This window comes from Nomascus leucogenys, chromosome 19 (assembly GCF_006542625.1).
Source record: "Nomascus leucogenys isolate Asia chromosome 19, Asia_NLE_v1, whole genome shotgun sequence".
In the NCBI taxonomy this organism is placed as follows: Eukaryota; Metazoa; Chordata; class Mammalia; order Primates; family Hylobatidae; genus Nomascus; species Nomascus leucogenys.
Genome location: NC_044399.1, coordinates 44,852,134 through 44,873,073, shown reverse-complemented (window position 1 = coordinate 44,873,073; position 20,940 = coordinate 44,852,134). Strand labels below are relative to the sequence as shown.

The 20,940-nt window shown below is 43.2% G+C and overlaps 1 pseudogene; it reads right to left on the bottom strand.

Annotated features, from left to right (window-relative positions):
- Positions 1-881: 881 nt before the first annotated feature.
- LOC100594098 lies at positions 882-1,280 on the bottom strand (annotated as a pseudogene).
- Between the last annotated feature and the right edge of the window lie 19,660 nt (positions 1,281-20,940).

Below are 20,940 nucleotides of genomic sequence, written 5' to 3'. Positions count from 1 at the left end.
AGTTCAATGTTGCTTAAAATCAGTTGCATGGGTGTAAAATTTTTTATACTAAAAATAAGAAAATATTTTTCTTTATGGCTTAAAAATTGCCTGTGGCTTACATAGTGTTTCCTCAGGGGTGGTCCATAACTCCAGCTTCCTGAGATGCTACGCTCCAAGGGGAAGTATCTGTGATCCAGCCATCTGAGGGATGCTGCACAACACAGCCTCACCTGTAGACTCACAAAGCTGTATGGCCCTAAGACTTCTACTTAGTAAAGAAACCTGCATGCCTTGATTAACCCTGGTGTTTTCCAACCATTTTTTCTCCAATGAGGGTACTCCTCATTGTTCTCCTTCATTCATTGCTTACCTACCGTCTTCTGCCTCTCCAGTCTAGCTTTGGAAGGTTGAAAGTTGAGACTAAAGAGATATTTCTGAGATAGTCTCCTTGCTCCCTGGGATAAAGCCCTTGGATTAAAGTACCCCAGAATAGTCACTCTCTTTCCCTATGTGGGCCTCAGTTTCCCCAGTGGTCCAAGGAAGGGGTAGATGGCATGGCTTCTGAACCCCTTCTAATCTCTAATTATACATCTGTAAAATGAAGGGATGGAACATGATGATGCCTGACTTTTCTTCCAGCTCCTACATTCTTCAAACTCAGGAATCACCTCACTTCACTCTCTCTCAGAGAAGGCAACTGTAGCTCAGAGAGATGACGTGACTTGCCCAAGGCTACACAGCATGGTCTAGACCTACCCGGCCTCTGAGTCCTACCTAGCTCAGCGTTCATGTGTTTTTACATGTGTGCTGTGTGTGTATATGTGAGCACATATATGTGAATACATGAGAAGGTGGCATATTCTAAAGATTCTTTGTGTGTGAGTCAAAGGTTTATTTTGTCATTTCTTGCATTTGAAGTACTCTTCAATGACGTCCTTGGCCTGAGACTCCTTGCCATAGTCCTTAACTACTACACAACTGCGACCAACCACTTTACAGGGTTTCCCCTCTCTGTCAGTTTTACAGAGGCCTACCCATTCCCCTAGTTTCTTGTTGTCATCAACCTTAATTAGGTTGATTTGGTGTTCAGCACAAAGGGCCTCCACCAACTTGACATCCATAGGCTCATCACAGTTGGATGCAAGCACACAAAGATGGGCTTGGCGCTTGTCCAAGGCTTTAGCAGCTTTGCACATTCCACATGCTAGGCCATCATGGTTGAGGGCGGTCTTCAGCATCTCTTGTAAAGCAGTATTAACGTCCATTAAACCTCCAACAGCAATGCCCTCCTCAGCCATGGCGGTGAGTTATGGGTGAAGCCCAATCTTGAACGCACCAAAGCCTCCGCCTCCACACGACTCGGCGGTGGCAGGGAAAGAGCATATTCTAAAGATTCTTGTTAAGCTCAGACATTTCCTAAGGCATCCATGCAGGTCAGGGGTGCTGTGCATCCAAGTCTTGGATGTGAAGCAGGAGGAAGCAGATGTAAGGAGGTAGGATGTAGGAGCTACAGGAATGCTCAAAGGATCACATCTCCCTCCTGCTCCCCTGTCTCTGCATCACAGGGGCTCATGCTCCTTGCTTAGCCCGATGAGGTTACATCCAGCCAGCCCAGCCTGGTGAGCTGCTTCCTGCTCCCAGCTGAGGAGCTCCAGGCAGGACTGAGCACAGCCAGCCATCAAATTCTGCCCGATCTAGCCCAGTGCAATTATCAGCATTTTGTTTCTACCTCCATGTTTTGACCCTGGGTTCATCAGCTTGACCTTTAGCCCTAAAAGACACTGTCAAATTTGCTGAGTTTCGGGGCATTTCCACAGCTGCTTCTGTCTTTACCCCCTGCAGCTCCTCCTCTGCCATTCCCCTCAGCCCTTCTCTCTCCCAAAATCCACAGGTGCCTATCCCCACAGTGGCTGCTCCTGCAAGTCTCCCTGCTTTGATCAGATTCCCATGCTGTCTGACCACCATTTTTTTTTAATTTTTGCACCCTACTTCTAGTCATCCACTCAAAGGAGGCCAGAACTGCAATTCCTCTTTCCTCTTTTCCATCCACGCTGATATCACATCTCTAAGGCCCACTTTCACTTTTATTATCTTCTCCACTGAGGTAGAGATTATAAATCAATACATGTCATAACCTCAGTGTACGGGATGGCTGTCTGTGGGTGTAAGAGACAGAGAGAGAACACAAATGATGAGACAGTAGAAATTGCAACTGATGTGCTACAATATGAAGAGGGAATGTTGCATTATCTTCCAATTCCTATTTTCAAAATCAGACTCATCTTTCCAGAACTGTCACTCCCAGCCATGGGAAAAAAGTTCAGGAGCTCAGATTGCATTAGCTCCCTCCTTCTCACTCCATTGGGTAGTTTGTACCACCTCCACCTCCCATCCCCAGGAGGAGCTCCTTCCAGATTCCTCGACACCTGCCCCATCATACGTCTTACCCATGGTGAGCTGAAGCTCCAGCTCAGCCCCAGGGACAACTGGCCTAGAGTGAATCACTTCTTAGGATCTCACTGCAGATGGGAGGAGGTGGGTGGAGGAAGGTTTTGGTGGGTAAGCAAGGGGCAGAGGGACATGGTAGCACTGCTCCAGTTGTTGTTGCCTTGGGATGGAGGCGTTAAAAGATAAATTCATGAAAGAGAGACTAGAAGGCTTTCCTCTCATGGGATTCAACCCTGGCCACACCACAGAATCCCTGTGACGCTTTCAAATAATGTGAATGTGCAGCACACATCCCAGACCAAGGGAACTGAAACTCCAGGTGCGTGGCCAAAGAACTTGTGTCTGAAAAATGCTCCCCAGGTCATTCAGATTCACAGCAACATAACCTGACCTCCTGATACAACAAGAAGCACACAACATCACCAATGAAGCATTCTTGACAAAAATGTCTAACCTGAATCCAATCATGAGAATGCAATCTGACAAATCCAGCTGTGGGACATTCTATAACACAACAGGCCTGAATTCTTTTAAAAAGTCAGTATCAAAGAAAGAAAGAAAGAGAGAGAGAGAGAGAGAGAGATAAAGGGAAGGGAAGCAAAAGGAAGGGAAGGGAAGGGAAGGGAAGGAAAAGAAAAGAAAAGAAAAGAGAAAAAAAGTTGTCCAGGTGCAGTGGCTCAGGCCTGTAATCCTAGCACTTTGGGAGGCCGAGGCAGGCAGATCACCTGAGGTCAGGAGTTGGAGTCCAGCCTGGCCAACATGATGAAACCCCATCTCTACTAAAAATACAAAAATTAGCCAGGCATGGTGGCAGGCGCCTGTAATCCCAGCTACTAGAGAGGCTAAAGCAGGAGAATCACTTGAACCCGGGAGGCAGAGGTTGCAGTGAGCTGATATCATGCCACTGCACTCCAGCCTGGGCAACAGAGCGAGATCCTGTCTCAAAAAAAAAAAGGAAAAGAAAAGTCAAGGACAATGGGCTGTTTTAGATTAAAAGGTACTAAAAAAGACATAAAACAAGACATAATACAATGCATAAATTTGAATTAGATCTTAGATTTAAAACACATGCAAATATAAAAAATATTTTGGAGCCAATTGGAGAAATTTGAATATAGAATGTAAATTAATTATAAAATTATTAATTTTCTTAGTTGTAATGATAATGTGGCCATATAGAAGTTTCTTACTTTTACAAAATGCAGCTAAATATGTGAGAGTGAAGTGCTGTGATTTCTACAGCTTTCTTTGAAACGGATCAGCATAAAAGAAATGTAGACAACAGGAGATTAATGAAATGTGGCAAACTGGTGACAACTGGTAAATCTAGTGAAGGATATTTGTGTATTTATTCTGCCTTTTTTTCTTTCTTGAGATAGGGCCTCGCTCTTTCACCCAGGCTGGAGTGCAGTGGCACGATCATAGCTGACTGCATCCTCAAATTCCTGGGCTCTAGTGATCCTCCCACCTCAGCCTCCTGAGTTACTGGGATTACAGGTGGCCACCACCCTGCCTAGCTAATTTTTCTTTAGTTTTTTTGTAGAGACAGGGTCTTGCTATGTTGCTCAGGCTGGTCTTGAACTCCGCGATTCAAGTGATCCTCCCGCCTTGGCCTCCCAAATTCCTGGGAGTATAGGCATAAGCCACTGCACCCAGCCAGTTCTACCATTCTTTTAAATCTGCAGTTTTAATATTTTTCACACCCCAGATAGCTATATGGCTGCACACAATCAAAGTCACTGCCCTTCCCAGCTCTTCTCCAGCCCCTCCCTTCCAATTCTGAGGTCCTGGCATCCCTAGAACAGTGAGTCTCAAACCTCTGCACACAGGAGCCTGGAGGTCACATTAAAGCACAGACTGCTGGGCCCCACCCCTAGGGTTTCTGCTTCATTGGTCAGCTGTAGGGCCGAGAGTGTGCATTTCTATCAAACACACCCAGGTGATGCTGATGCTGATCAGAGGCCTCACTCCAAGAACTACTCCCCCCGGAGGGCTAGAAGATAGGCCAACGCTCCTATTCATAGCTCATCCTCCCAGATGTGCTATAGCCTCCAGCCCGTAAAGCCAAGATGCTTAATCTTTGCCAGGAAAAGTTTGTGCAATATGGCAATAACGCCCACCAGAAGGCAGCAAACTCTTGTGGAAAGAAATTTTCAGGAAAGGAAAGGAATTTGACTGAACTCTTGGGGCCCCTTTCTGAGGATTCTGACATCCCACAGAGGACTGAGGTGGTTGAGGCCATCGGGGTCTGACTATAATAATTCTCTACATTTGGTTAATGATTCATGCATGTCAAATGTTCCCATACATTATCTCATCCAAACTATACAATGGTCCTGGGGCAACAGAGCTTCAACATCTCTATGTGACAGATAACAAGGCTTGGAAAGACGAAGTGGAGGTGACTTGTCTAAGATGAGAGGGCTGGTGATTTATCAGATCAGGAACTTGGGTGCAGGCTGCCTGATGCCTCATTTCTTGCTTTCCCTCAAGCCTATCTGCAGTAATAGTCGCTGGGATTTCTTGATGATTTTTTTTATGTATTTCCTCTTTTAATTTTCACAGCAACGTATAAGGCATGCTCTCCAGTTGTCTCCACTTTACAGACAAGGTAAGGAAAGTGGGAGGAAACTGACTCACACAATTAATAAATAGTGAAGCTAGGATTTGAACTGAGGCCTGTCTGACTCAAGAATCCATGAACACCTACTGATTCCCTATAGTCATGTGTAGTTAGCAGCCATTTGTCAAGCAGCACTGGCAGTAAGTCTGGGACCATGCAAGTCACTGGTGACACTGTCCTGGCCCTCCAGCAGCGGCCAGTCTAGAAAAATCTAAGATGAAGGTGGCCGTGCCAAGTGTCACAGGAAGCCCACCAGGTGCGTCCCATCATCCCCATTTTACAGATGAGGCAATGGGGCCTAGAGAGGTCAATTAACTTGCCTAAGACCCCAGAACAATAAGTGATGGATCAGGGATTCACACTTGGGCCATTTACTATACCTGCAGCTTTTACACATCTCACCCCAAATTTTCTGAGCCAACACGTGGGAAATAGAAAATGTCCCAAAACATGTGGAACGTTCATTCAGCTGCAGTGGACATTCATTCTGTTGCAGTTGTCATCCCATCAGCTCTTTGCCACCCCTCAGCTCAGCCTGCAGCTCAGACTCCCACCGGGCAAGGCCTGCCTCCCCTATAGAACCTCCCTTCCCCTTTGCATTGCCAAGACAGGGTTTTCTTCTAGAATGACCCAAAAAAATAAAGTCAGACCATTTTGTATATTGAGGAAGATGAAGAGCCTTGATGAAGAGCCGCTGTTGAGAGTCAAAGAAGCTTCCCTGGGACCCTCACCTGTCAGCCTCCACTACCACCAAGAGGCATAAAGTAAGGGCAGTGCCAGACAGCAGATCTGGGGCTGGGGACATGCAAATGTTTTCCTATTTGGGCCTCAGAGTCCCCTGACCCAAGCCGGGCTCCTCCCTGGGCAGCCCTTTTGTTATTCCCGCAGATTCCAGTCATCACACCGGTTCTCCCTCCTTACTTCCTACAAGTACACTTGGGGATTCTGATTCTTTCCCTTCTAGACTCAGTAGAATAACATGTTCCTTTCTGTGCTGCCTCCTAAAGCAAACTCACATGCCCACTACAAGAGAAGTCATTTAGTATGTAGAAAAGAATATTGGATTTTGAAATCTGACTTTAAATATCTGGGTATAAAACCCAGTTCCAGCACTCACAAGCAGGAGTCTAGGACAAATCTCTCAATTTCTCTTGGCTGGGCATCATTTTCCTGTGCTTACCATAGGAATCATAGCCTCTGGGGCCATCTAACAAAAATATGGGTTTACCGTGGTGTTAAACAATATATCGTAGAAGGCACTTTTTTTATTCTTAAGTTCTTTATAGTAAGTATGAATGTTGAAAACAAAAATTATATCATCTGGTGGCATTTTCAACGATGTAGATGTAACATGTAGGACAACAGAAATGGAGGATTAATGAAGCTATGTCCTTATGCCTTTCACATTTTGCTTAGTTGCCAGAGTGGAGGGGTTAGTGAGGGGTAAATGGGAACTCTAAGTAGGATTAGGAGTCAGCAATAGGAAACATGTGTAAGATACAAAAGCAGAAGGCAGGCTTGGGTTCTTTGATTACCAGTAAAGGAGGCCCCTGAAACTGGTATTTCTCATCTTTTCATTTGGTGCCTCTAAGGTAGCACCACAGAATAGCAGATTACAGGAAGATCCTGAAAGGAGAGGAGCACTGCTGACCTGTGCAAAGCATAGAGTATAATCGCGGGAGGACAAAAAGCTTGAAGCTGCTGAGAGAATGGCTCTGGCACCTGCTTTGGGGCAGGGAAATTTTAGAAAAACTACCTATGGAAGTTAAGGATCTGGCAATAGATTCCCTTCCCATGCCATCAAACCTCCTGAAAAGCGCTGCTGTAAACCCAGTTTGAAGATCCTCTGAGATGTTGCTCAAAAAGCACACTCAAGGCCTATATAAAATTGGCTCCAGACCAAAGAGAAGTTGGCCACTCATCCTAGCAATGCCTTCTGATATGATTTGGTTGTGTCCCCACCCAAATTTCATCTTGAACAGTAGCTCCCATAATTCCTACGTGTCATGGAAGGGACCTGGTAGGAGGTAATTGAATCATGGGGCCGGGTCTTTCCCATGCTGTTCTTGTGATAGTGAGTAAGTCTCACAAGATCTGCTGGTTTTATAAAGGGTAGTTCCCTACACATGCTCTTCTTGCCTGCTGCCACGTGAGATGTGCCTTGCTCTTCCTTCACCTTCCACCATGATTGTGAGACCTTCCCAGCCATGTGAAACTGTGGGTCCATTAAACCTCTTTCCTTTATAAATTACCCAGTCTTAGGTATGTCTTCATTAGCAGCGTGAGAACAGACTAATACACCTTCCCACGTTCCTGCCTCTCTCTACTGTGTCTGTTCCCAAGGGCCTCATCTTGCTCTCAGACACACCTGGGTTTCCTGTCCTGCCCAATTCAAGAAGTCTCCCTATAAACTCCTGGTCTTCGGCCCCAAACTCCCCTTGATAATCCCGCATCTTTCAAGATTCAGACTGCCTCCACCTATCCTTCCTTCCTATATGGAATTGTGCCTCTACTGTGCCCCATATACACTTTTACCATAATATTTGTAATACTTTATTGATTTTGTTTACACATCTGTTCCCCATTTTTGGAATTAATATTTTATTCCTTTCTGTACCCTCAGTTCAGGAAACACTGTAGAAGTGCATTAAATGTCAATGGAATGGATGAAACCAAGGCCTATGTGCTCTTCCTTTGTAATGACAGCCTCTTTCAATCTTGCCAACCTTAGTTTGACCCAGACCTGACATAATTTAACCACAATCTAGCCATGGCATGACCTGGCTTCAAAGTTCTTTCAACCCTGTCAGGATGCTCTTTGCTATCCAAGTTACTGATAGCTAGTCTCAGGGCCAACTGCACATTAGAATCACCTGGGAAGATTTTTTGTTGTTGTTTTTTAAGGCTAGTCAAGTGAAGCAAAGGAGATAGAGAAGAAACAAAGAAGTCTATAGCTGGTTGTGATCAATTAGTTGTAAACACCACTGCACTCGGCCCAACCCTGGGAAGTTTTTTGAAGTGCTGATGCTCAGGCCTCAACCACTAAATCAAAAGCTCTACAGAGTGGGGAGCCTGGGCATCAGCATCTTTAAAGCCTCCCGGGTGACTCTAATGGGTAACCAAGGTTGAGAACTGCCATCTTAACAGAAGGAGCTTTGGGTTTGCATTATCTTCAGATGTGGAAGAATTCTCAATTCAACCTCAAATTTGTTTCCTAATCTTCCCTCCAAGTGTGGGCTCCCAAATTTTTTCCTCAAAGCTGAATGCACATTCACCTGGATGTCAGCCCAGCATTTAGGCCCAAAGTATCATATATCTAAATATTTAAAAGTTATAGATTAAGCTAAAAATTGTTAAATACAGTATGTCATTTCCTCCTTCCTGACAAATACAACTTTTGTAACACCAAAATTGAAAAAATGTGTACAAAACTAAGTTTTACATGACTAAAAGTTGGCAAAATATCAAAGAGAACTGATTGCATGCGTCTGGTTGCATACCTTGATGTGCTGATGTTTATGTGGGTAATACAATAAAGGCATACTATAATTACACTTGGCCCTTGAACAACAAGAGGGTTAGGGGTACCACCTCCCCACCCTACACAGTTGAAAATCCAAAACTTTTGGCTCCCCCAAACTTTATTAATAGCCTACTATTGACTGGGAGCCTTACAGGCAACATAAACAGTCAATTAACACACATTTTATATGTTATATGTATTATAGACTGTATTCTTACAATACAGTAAGCTAGGGAAAAGAAAATCTTATCAAAGTCATAAAGAAGAAAAAATGTATTTACTATTCCTTAAGTGGAGTGGATCATCATAACGGTCTTCATGCTTGTCATTTTCACAATGAGTAGGCAGAGGAAGAGGAGGGATTGGTTTTGCTATCTCAGGGATGGCAGAGGTAGAAGAAAATTCACATATAAGTGGACCCACGCAGTTCAAACCTGTGTTTCTCAAGGGTCAACTGTAATTAGTATAATTTATTCCATAAAATGTATATTTCTTGTTCATTTCAGTGAATCACTAATAATGTTGCTATAATCAAAACTGTTCACAGTCATGCCAAATTGGCAATTTCGTTTAAGGGAAACACTGCTAAGCTAGTAGCCATTGGAATTGTCAATAAATTTATTAAAATGATACTTAGATTGGAAATGAACCATAATTTTCAAACCAATCTCAAACGCTGTAATGAGGTCATCTATGGTTAATTAGTGTTATCACTGGAAATACAGCCAAATATTTTAATTTCATTGTAGAAATTACTATTGCTTATTGTCCTAGTCTGTTTTCACACTGCTGTGAAGATACTACCCCAGACTGGGTAATTTATAAAGGAAAGAGTTTTAATTGATTCACAGTTCTGCATGGCTGGGGAGGCCTCAGGAAACTTACAATTATGGAAGTGGAATTGTAATTATTACAATTCCAATTATGGAATTGTATGGAATAGTGGAAGGGGAAGCAGGCACCTTCTTCACAAGGCAGCAAGAGAGAGAGAGAAAGCACAGGGGAAATTGCGACTTATAAAACCATCAGGTCTCATGAGAACGAACTCACTATCATGAGAACAGCATGGGGGAACCGCTCTCATGATCCAATCACGTCCCACAGGTCCCTCCCCCAACATGTGGGGATTACAATTCAGGATGAGATTTGGGTGGGGACATAGCCAAAACATATCACTTATATAGTTATTTTTGGCTTCTCTTAAAACAATATCTAGATTGATACTATAATCCATAAGTTCTTTTAACTTTTTCTGGACTGGATTATTACAAATAAAAAAAATACCAATATATTGGTTTGTTTAGATTTCTCTTCAATCAATACAATACCTTAATCTAGAATGGCCACAAAACAGTCTGTAGAAGTCAGTTTCCAGATTGTATATGTGTGAACCTTCTCCTTCATAGTCATGCAAATGTTTTTGTTTTGTTGTTCAAATTGCTTTGTATTTTGCTGGAATTTTACTTTTGTTTCATATTTAAAGATGCATTAATGCATCCATGCATCTTTTTTATTTAGAATAACAATTTTCTTTAAATCTTTAGATATATTTGTAGAATCCATTTAAAAGTGAAATAAAACTTGAAGAGATCATAGTTTTGTTTATTTTTCAGCTAACATTGTTTACAGCAAGCTGTAGTTCATAACAAGTAACTGAATGATGAGATTTAAAATTAATTTCACATTCTGCCAAAGACTGAGATTTGCTCTTTGAGGATTTTCTATGGTTTTGCTTAGCTTTATTCATGTATTTCATATCTTGTTTAATTAAATCTAATTGCTTTGACAGTGTTTCATTAGAATTTCCATTGTGTATCCAAGTGTGTTGTAAGGTCAGATTTGGTGTGTGTTTCATCAACATGTTCCACCTTTAGAGAGATATAGAAAACAATGTAAATAATACTTGAATTGTTCCAAGGAATACCATTGCTATCAGCACAGGTAAAGCTGACATTTCCTTGTTAAAATTCAAACTACAGTTCAAAGAATGCTTCTATATTTTCAAGCAGAATTCTGGATTGCATACCTTTTCCTTTAGCGACCTTATTAACATCATTATCATAGGCTTACCCTCAATAATCTTTTAAATCAGTGGCTAAAATTTAAAGCTGTGTCTTTAAGACAAAAGCTGCATTTTTCAGAAGTGTAAAACCAATAAAATACTTATTAATTTCAAGTTCCTTGTTTTCCTCTCCGGATAGTTTAACAATGAGTATCATAAATGTGAGTCATTCAGGCTGGGCATAGTGGCTCGCACCTATAATCCCAGCACTTTTGGACCCTGAGGCAGGAGGATCACTTGAGGCCAGGAGTTGGAGACCAGCCTGGACAACATGATGCAACCCCATCTCTACTAAACTACAAAAAGATTAGCTGGGCATGGTGGCACACGCCTGTAATCCCACCTATTCCGGAGGCTGAGGCAGGAGAATTTCTTGAACCCGGGAGGTGGAGGCTGCAGTGAGCCGAGATCGCACCACTGCACTCCAGCCTGAGCGACATGGCAAGACTGTCTCACACACACACACAAAAGTGAGTCACTCAACTTGACTTTTGACCGCTGCAAGCTAGTTGAACTGAATATTTGCTTTTTTAAATGTTAAATATTTTTATCATTTTATTATCCTTTAATTTAATAATCTCTTTTAATTCTCGATCCTCAATAGAGATCATTTGTGTGTGTTTTTCATCTCTTTCATGTTTGATCACCCTAGCAGCAAATTTTTAAGTCATTCATACAAAACCCAGAAAACTTCATTGTTTTCCATAAAGAATGTATTATTAAGGCTATAAAAAGCATCATTTTGTTTGGCTAAATAACATGTTTCTTTTAGGAATATTATGGCAGATGTTCTTTGTTGGTGTTTATTTGTCTTTGCTGACTACTACTCATTGCTGCTTATTAACCTTTTTTTCTCAAACAATTGATTGTGTGCTTTTTGTGTGTGCACAGGGCTTTCCTCTTCTGGCCATAATACATTATTTAACCAAAGCTAATCTTCAAGATTGGTGATAATTGGTATAGAATTCACAAAATATTTTGTATTTGAACTTGGCATATAAAAGCCAGTTTCTATGATGTCTTTCCCAGTTAGAAGAATTTTGGTGTAAAATGGAATATTGGATGTCCTGCCATGTTCATCCAAAAATTGTAATCATTCACCTGGATGGGACTGTGTTTTGAGGACACAGTCTCCTGCTATAAGAAGGCCATTTTGGCTGGGTGTGGTGGCTCACACCTGTAATCCCAGCACTTTGGGAGGCTGAGGCAGGAGGATCACTTGAGGCTAGGAGTTCGAGACCAGTCTGGCCAACATGGTGAAATCCCATCTCTACTAAAAATGCAAAAATTAGCTGGCATGGTGGCACATGCCTGTAATCCCAGCTACTCAGGAGGCTGAGGCTGGAGAATCGCTTGAACCCAGGAGGCAGAGGTTGCAGTGAGTTGAGGTTGCACTACTACACTCCAGCCTGGGTAACTGAGCAAGACTCCATCTCAAAAAAAAAAAAAAAAAAAAAAAGGCCATTTTCCTGAATCAGCCTCTGACAGGTACAGTAAAGCCCCCAAGGTTTCAGTTTCATCTTTCTCCTCCCATTGGGCTAATTTCATGAATGTAGCTTCCTTTGTGTCTCCCAGGCAGGCACAAGTTGCATCCATCTGTGGCTTCTGAATTGTGAATTTGATATGAATAATTCCCCTTTACATTCTCATTGTTTTGACCACTAATTAGATCTACATAAAGTAAACAATTTGTCAGGTCCTGTGTAAAGATTTTTTGTGGGCTAGTCCAACAAATGCCTACTCACTTTTATTATTTCTCCAGTGTTTGCAGTGTTAAGCAGATTACCTCATTGTTTCTTTTCAGCTTCTGAACTTCACCGTATTTTATCTTTTTAACCCAATCTTGACTTATATCCATTCTCAATAATAAAGAGGATTAAAATGTGATTCAAATTTGTTCAATATAAATATATTTCATCAAATACATAAAATTTTTACATATATGTATTAGTCCATTTTCACACTGCTGTTAAAGACATACCCAAGACTGGGAAGAAAACTAAGTTTAATGGACTTACAGTTCCATGAGGCTGCGGAGGCCTCACAATCATGGTGGAAGGCAAGGAGGAGCAAGTCACGTCTTATGGATGGCAACAGGCAAAAAGAGAGAGCTTGCACAGGGGAACTCCTCTTTATAAAACCATCAGATCTCGTGAGACTTACTCACTATCATGAGAACAGCACGGGAAAGACTTGCCCCTATGATTCAATAACCTCCCACAGGGTCCCTTTCACAACGCATGGGAATTCAAGATGAGATTTGGGTGGAGACACAGCCAAACTATATCACAATATATTTTTAATTTATTTTAATAGTCTTTTAATACTTAAAATTATCTATGAAAATTAAAAGACAGATACAAATTATAATTAATGAATATAAATTTTAAATAATGGTGACATTTTAATTTAATTTCCTGGAAATTTAATTAGGTCATATTTAATGTTTTTATAAAAATAAAACATACTTTTTTTTTTTTGAGATGGAGTCTCACTCTGTCACCCAGGCTGGAATGCAGTGGCATGATCTCAGCTCACTGCAACCTCCGCCTCTCAGGTTCAAGCAATTCTCCTGCTTCAGCCTCCCCAGTTGCTGGGATTACAGGCACCTGCCACCATGCCTGGCTAATTTTTGTATTTTTTTTTTAGTAAAGACAGGGTTTCACCGTGTTGGCCAGGCTGGTCTCAACTCCTGATCTCAAGCAATCCGCCTGCCTTGGCCTCCCAAAGTCCGGGGATTACAGGTGCATCCTTTAATTTTAAATTGCAATACAGCATTGCAATTCTAGCATCCAAAGTCTAACTGGTTGGTTGCCTTCTGAAGTAAAGAATGGATTCTATGCCTCACACATGTTATATGGAGATGTACATAGATACAAATTAAGAGTAACATCAGTTGTTTGGTGTTGGAAATATTCCTCAGCCCTTGGATGCATTTGTTGCAAATATCACACAGGTTCCTGAATAACTCCAGCACCAAGAATTTGAAGTTGGAGAAAAGTAGGAAAAGGGATAGTTAGCACTTCTGGAAAATATTTAGTAAGACTCTATAGCATTTATATAACCTGAGATGAATGTTTTCAAAAGCTTATTGGTAGTTTTCTTTTCCCTACCTGTGTTTCTAGCACTGAAATCCTCCCTGAACTTGGATCAGTGTCGTCTGATATCTGTAGCAACACAGCCCAAAAACATACTTCACATGGGAACACAGATACCTTTCATTTCTAGGACATACCACTCAGGACAAATGGAGAAGCATTTGCTGGAGCCTGAATGGTGTTAGAGAGCAAAAGTTTAGGGTTGCAGGTCACTCCACACCATTGCGAAGTGCCACACACCTCAGTGGCATTTTCTGCATGCTCATCACAAGCAGGCCTTCTAGAGCCCTCCTGCCCTAGCCCCTGGCCTAACCTCCTTGATGAGAAAGGCACTTTCTTATCTTGCCCAAGGGAGCCCCTTCCTAGGCTTCATCCCTCCATGCCCTAACACAGCATTTTTCAAGACACCCCTCCTGGGAGTAGGAGGCTCTATGGATCTACTTGAAAACCCTACCTACCCATCCCTATCTACAGCCTGAGTCTCTCTGCCCTATTTACCTCAAGAATATTCACCCTTCCATATCAATTAAGAGGCTGTCACTGCACCAAGGTTCTGCTCTGGCATTTCGGCCAAATGGAGCCAGACCAAGCAACACATGCAGACTGACAACCAGGTAAGCTAATGATCTGATGACTCTTCATCCAATGTTGTGTTGTTGTTTTAATATTCAGAATCAGTGTAGCAGAGAGCTTAAAAAATGGAACACTGTTCCTCCACTGCCTGGGTTGGAATTCCGACCCTGACCCAAGCTGTGTGACCTGAAGTCAGGTTCCGTATCCTTTCTCAACATTAACTTTCTCCTCTGTAAAGTGGGAATACCACACAGCGTTGTTCTGAGTCATATAAACAATGACATACATAAACTACCTGGGCTCCTCCAGGCGGGGTAGCTCATACCTGTAATCCCAGCACTTTGGGAGGCCGAGGTGGGCAAATAACGAGGTCAAGAGATTGAGACCATCCTGGCCAACATGGTGAAACCCCATCTCCACTAAAAATGCAAAAATTAGCTGGGCATGGTGGTATGTGCCTATAATCCCAGCTACTCAGTAGGCTGAGGCCGGAGAATCCCTTGAACCTGGGAGGCAGAGGTTGCAGTGAGCGGAGATCATGGCGTTGTACTCCAGCCTGGATGACAGAGTAAGCAAGAATCCATCTCAAAAAAAAAAAAAAAAAAAACTACTATGTGGGATCTACTAACACTCCATATCTACTCTTTTTTTTTTTTCTTTTGTGAGACAGGGTCTCATTCTGTCACCCAGGCTGGAGTGCAGTGGCACCATTCTCAGCTCACTGCAGCCTTGACCTCCCAGACTCAAGCAATCCTCCCACTTCAGCCTCCTAAGTAGCTGGAACTACAGGCGCACACCCACCATGCCTGGCTAATTTCATTCTTTGTACATACAAGCTCTCATTATGTTGCCCAGGCTGATCTCGAATTCCTGGACTCAAGCAATCCTCCCATTTCTGGGCCTCCCAAAGTGCTGGGATTACAGGCGTAAGCCACCATGTCCAGCCTCCTTTCATTATTTGTTTAACATTTGGTTACATATTTAGAAACAACCTTATTTTACAATAAAATGTTATACTTCTTTCTTTAGGCTTAGGACGTGATATTTATCATAGGTAATTTTCCAAATCAATTTACTGGGGAAAGTGGGGAGCATAATAAAAGGTCTTAATTTTGCATAATAAAGTATATCATTTGTAACTAGCATATATATTGGGCCAACTTGTCTCAGAATTGCAGCAACTGCAAAAGCCAGCATCAAGCAAATAGCAGCAGCTGGACTCGGAGTTACCGGAGTGGCCTATAAACGTGTCATAAAAAAAAAAAAAGTCATATTTGCATGTATAAGTCAACTGGCAGTATATTCCTGATGTGGTCCACCAATGTCTGGATGCCCCCTATAGACTGGCACTCCAGCTGGCTGAGACTGCCGGCCACTCACTCTGCCTGGTACCTGGTTTTTCTCATGGCCCCTGCCCTGGGCAGCAGCTGCCCACAAACCCAGGGGCTGGCATTGACCACACCAGCATCGTCTAACAGCCTACAGCACCTACATGTCTTTTTCTTCAGAGCTGTGTGCCTCCTGGGACCTGTCACTAAATCCCAGTTTCTAGCGCCTCCAGTCTAGGTTTGCTTTGGCTGGTCGTTGTTTTTTCCAGACCTACTCTGAAGCCTCTGAGAACATATGCTTACAAGTCTACAATATCAAAATACCTCAAGTGTACAGTAACACTCAAACTTGCCTTCAAGAAAAGGGAGCCTTGTTCTCTCAGCAAGCCCTGGGCCCCAGTGCTGGGATTTGTCTCCACAGGACGTCAAATAGGTCAGTCTCATCCATTTAGTGCAACAAAAACCAGTCAAATCAGCCGTTTGGCATCATGTGGACCAAGCACAAATAAACTAGAAAACAGGTCGTGACCAAAAGAAAGAGAAGCTACGCATTTGCGTAAACTGTGGGTCCTATTATCTTTGAGAGACATGGGGCACATTAAAATTTAGGCTATGTCTAACCAGTTTCCCCAATCAAGATTACAGTGGTTTCAACCTTGTATGGGGGTGATGAGGGCTAAGCTCTGTATTCTATGCGCAGCGTAGGAGTTCACTCAGCCCCAGCCATGCAGCTAGTGCCTTCCCTCTGCAAACATTCCACAAATAACCATAGACATCCCACAAATGACCATTTCCATGTGAGCTTTTTAACACTTGAGCTCTCAAGCCTTAAGAAATTCTCCACTCTTCAATCTCTAAAAGTAAATCACATTTGGGCGTTTTACAGAAGGTCAAGAAGTTTTGCCACCTACATCAGAGACATACATCTTTCCTTCCCTCCTCTTACTTTTGAAATGATAGCCAAATTGAGAGGAGCCCTTCAAAGTCTTCACAATAAGAAATAAGTCTTGCACAATAAGAAAAGGTTCTCTGTGTGATCACTTAGAAAACAATTACCCATTTCCTTCTCTTTTTCCCAGATTTAGAGCCTAAAAATTGATCTTTTGTTTGATATTTATTTTGAGATGAAAGAATACTAGATAAAGATGTATTCTCTGATTTGCTAACACGCAAACAAAGTTTTCCCCATATTCGTCCAGTTACTGAAAGGGAACCCTAATCCACATGCTATTATTTTCCATCAGTGGCCTTTGTCCTTCATCTATCTCCTTCTTCCCTTCTTCCTCCCACTTAGTCTAGACATGCCTCTTTTAAATGATCGACATGGTTGACAAATTTCCATGTTATTTCTTTGAAAAAGAATTGTTTCTCTTTGTCATATATGTAAAAGAAGATTTAAGAGTACAACTTATCAATGTTTCCTACTGTATTAGTTCATTTTCATGCTGCTGATAAAGACGTATGCAAAACTGGGAACAAAAAGAGGTTTAATTGGACTTTTTATAGTTCCACATGGCTGGGGAAGCCTCAGAATCATGGCAAGAGGCAAAAGGCACTTCTTACATGGCAGTTGCAAGAGAAAATGAGGAAAATGAAAAAGCGGAAACCCTTGATAAACCCATCAGATCTGGTGAGACTTATTCACTATAGCGAGAATAGCAGGGGAAAGACCAGCCCTCATGATTCAATTACCTCCCCCTGGCTACCTCCCACAACACGTGGGAATTCTGGGAGATACAATTCAAATTGAGATTTGGGTGTGGACACAGCCAAATCATATCACCTACTGAATTTCTATTATTGCATGCAGTTTTTTTTAATAGTTATCACATTCCAAGAGGAAACACTATCACTATTCATAAATTTACCACATGCTCAATTTATTTCTCCCATATTTATTCTACACAATCTTGAATAAGTGACATTAACTTTTTGCCTAATCTTTCTCCCTTAAAAGCAAATTGTGTCTAGCTTGAGTTTTGTCTTCCAAATCTCCACATTCTAAATCCTCATCCATCTGCCTATAATGAATAGTGCTTATGCTCCCCCACTTTTTGAGTGTCTCTTTCAAAAAATCTTACCAGAAATACAGAACATTAACACAATGTTTAAACCTGCTGATGTGGAACACGCATGAACTTTCTGTTCAAACACACTGCACAGAAGGAGCCTCAGTCTTCTCACATTTAAAGCAATCAGATGCATTAGACTGGAGAGACAGTATCTGAGTTCCTCTGCTGCCCAAATTTTTATTTATCCTTAGTCACTCTCACAGGACAAAGGTTGCAGGAATCTTCTGGTAGAAAGAAACAAAGACAGGAGAACTCAACAGAGAGAGAAATGGAACAGTAGCAAAAAGGAAGCTGTCCCAGATCAAGGTAAGAAAGATGTCTCACCCAGGGCAAGCCCCATCTGGGGAAAGGACCTCTTGTCCTGTTGGTTCCTCCCAGCCACAAATACCAGCACATGTGCACACTCCACATAGACAAATCGCACTCTGCAGATACACACACCCCACACACATACACACCATCAACATCCACACAAAGAGCTCTTGAGTTGAGCCTGTATTTGAGAACTGTTGAGGAGGCGGAAGCTGGGGGTGGCCAATGAATAAGAAAACAAAAAAATGAGCTTTGTGTGAGAGTTCATTGGGATCTCACAAAATGTCTTTTTAGTCCTGGAACGATTTCCCATTGTGTGGGAGGAGAGGAGCAAGGGTGATGCCTGGGGATGGAGGTCTTGAGGAAGACGTGTGCAAGTTCCTAGGGAGGGCAGAAATCAAAAATGAAAGTCAAGGTTGGGTGGATGACACAGGGTAGAGAGCCAGTGAGTCTTCACAGCACCCTGGAGTCAGAAGGATCTGCTGGTTCTGTTCAAGGCTGGGATGCACTTTACCTAGATCCTGGAAAGCAAGATAAATCACTGCCTTGACTGGCCACAGCTGACCATGGGGATGGGGTGATGAGGGCTAAGCTCTGTATTCTATGCACAGCGTAGGAGTTCACTCAGCCCCAGCTGCGCAGCTAGTGCCTTCCCTCTGCAAACATTCCACAAATGACCATAAACATCCCACAAATGACCATTTCCATGTGAGTTTTTAAACACTTGGGCTCTCAAACCTTAAGAAATTCTCCACTCTTCAATCTCTAAAAGTGAATCACATTTGGGCATTTTACAGAAGGTCAAGAAGTTTTGCCACCTACATCAGAGACATACATCTTTCCTTCCCTCCTCTTACTTTTGAAATGATAGCCAAACCCCAGCGGTTTCATTGCCTGGGAGAATGCTGTGCCACACACAACATCTGTAAGTAGTTAATTTTCCAAATGGGAGATGGTCACCACAGATGCAGAACTTTCAAAAATAAACATTAGAAAAATATTACTCCAGCAAAAATGAAAGCCTAGAATCCACATGAGTGGGTAGGAGGTAGCTGGTGCAAGGTAGATCAAAGCTGCATCCTAGTTTGCCTGGCCATGCAAAAGCAACAAAAATAGAACCACAGAACTTCAGAGCAAAAAAAAAAAAAAAAGGACCTTTGGGGGTATCCTAGCTCCCATATAATAGGGAAATTAAGGCCTGGGCCAGGAAGTGAGTGCCTATCTTTGTTAGGACTGGAGCTCAGGCCAAGAGCTTTCTGCACTAGTATAAGCCTCATTTTTATTAGGGTATCTTAGCTTTTTCCCTTTTAAGAAAAATAAAAATCCTCTGACTTAACCATGGCCTGTAGCCCCTACATGGGGCCCTTTTGAAGTGGGCAGGGGACTCCAGTCCTGGCCTCCTGAGATGGGTGTATCCCCTACCTACACCCCTCATCATGCATGCCCTGCGTCTGGATGGCAAGCCATGAAAAGCCAGGACACTGCAGAGGCCAAGGCTAGAGCAAGACTGACAAAGGTCTAAGAGAGGGAACTCCACTTGGGCAGCTACTTCTTATCTATTTAATGGTATGAGGTGGCCAAGCTTGAGAATCTTGTGCCCTGAGACTAAAGAAAGCCTGATCACTGTGACCAGCATGAGTTATAGAGAGGTGACAGCAGGGCAAGCTGGACATCCAACTGCACCCACATCCTCCCACAACCATTCCTCTCCTGCCTCAACATGAGATTGGTGCCTCTGGACAGGAGCAAAGTGAGGCACAAAGTATGTCCCCTACACAGAGACAGGCACAGAATAGGCATTCAGTAAACCATAGTTTGGCCAGGCAGGATGGCTCGCGCCTGTAATCCCAGCACTTTGGGAGGCTGAGGCAGGCGGATCACCTAAGGTCAGGAGTTCAAGACCAGCCAGGCCAACATGGCGAAACCCCATCTCTACTAAAAATACAAAAATTAGCCGGGCGTAGTGGTGGGCACCTGTAATCCCAGCTACTCAGGAGGCTGGGGCAGGGAGAACTGGTTGAACTCAGAAGGTGGGGGTTGCAGTGATCCGAGATCACGCCACTGCACTCCAGCCTGGATGACAGAGTGAGACTCCATCTCAAAATAATAATAAAATAATAAACTGTAGTTGTTTCGGCTTGGAGTGAAATGGAAGAAATATGAGGGACAGATAGCACATTTAAAAGGATCTATTGTTCCAGCCCAGACGAGCCCCTGGACATTCCTGTGTGTTATGCTTTACCAGGTGCCTTATCACTGCTTTATCCGTCTCTTCCCTACGGGGTGGTTTTCTGCAGGGAGGCTCCAAAAGACAGAAGCTGAGTTCTGCCAGAAGGAAAAGGGAATGGAATATGTAAAAGAAAAGGATAGAAGAAAACTGGGGGCAGACAGGCAAGGCTAGTAGGTAAGGGGGAGTGGGGTCTCTGGAGAGAAGAGAATCCTCAACCTGGGAAGAAGGGCAGGCTTGAAAGCAGAGGGGAAAGCCATGGAGGTCGGGAGGGCAGAGGAAATCCCAGATGTGATGGCCAGCAGGGGTCGCTGATGCCCCACCAACAGCCTTAGGGCTCGGGAAGACTCAAAGGGAGAAAGATTTTCAACAGCTCAAGTGAGCCTCACTCCCTACCCTACCCTCCCCCATCCCCCCACCCCAGACTCTTCCCTATGGCATTGAGGTCTCTCTTCTTGGGTTCTGAAGGTTCCTTTCCCTGTAATCCTTTTCCTGAAAGTGAACAAGATAGCCTGGCCAGGCAGCCCTGGGGGCGATGGAGGCATCGGGTGGGGAGAGGCCTCCTGGATTTGCCCTCCAATGCTGCTCCCATGGGCACTGGTGGAAATGGGGGTAGGAGGGCACCTCTGACCACAGGCTGCTGATGGGGTTGGTGCAGGCGGAGGAAGGGCGGGAACTGCTCTTCCCGGCTC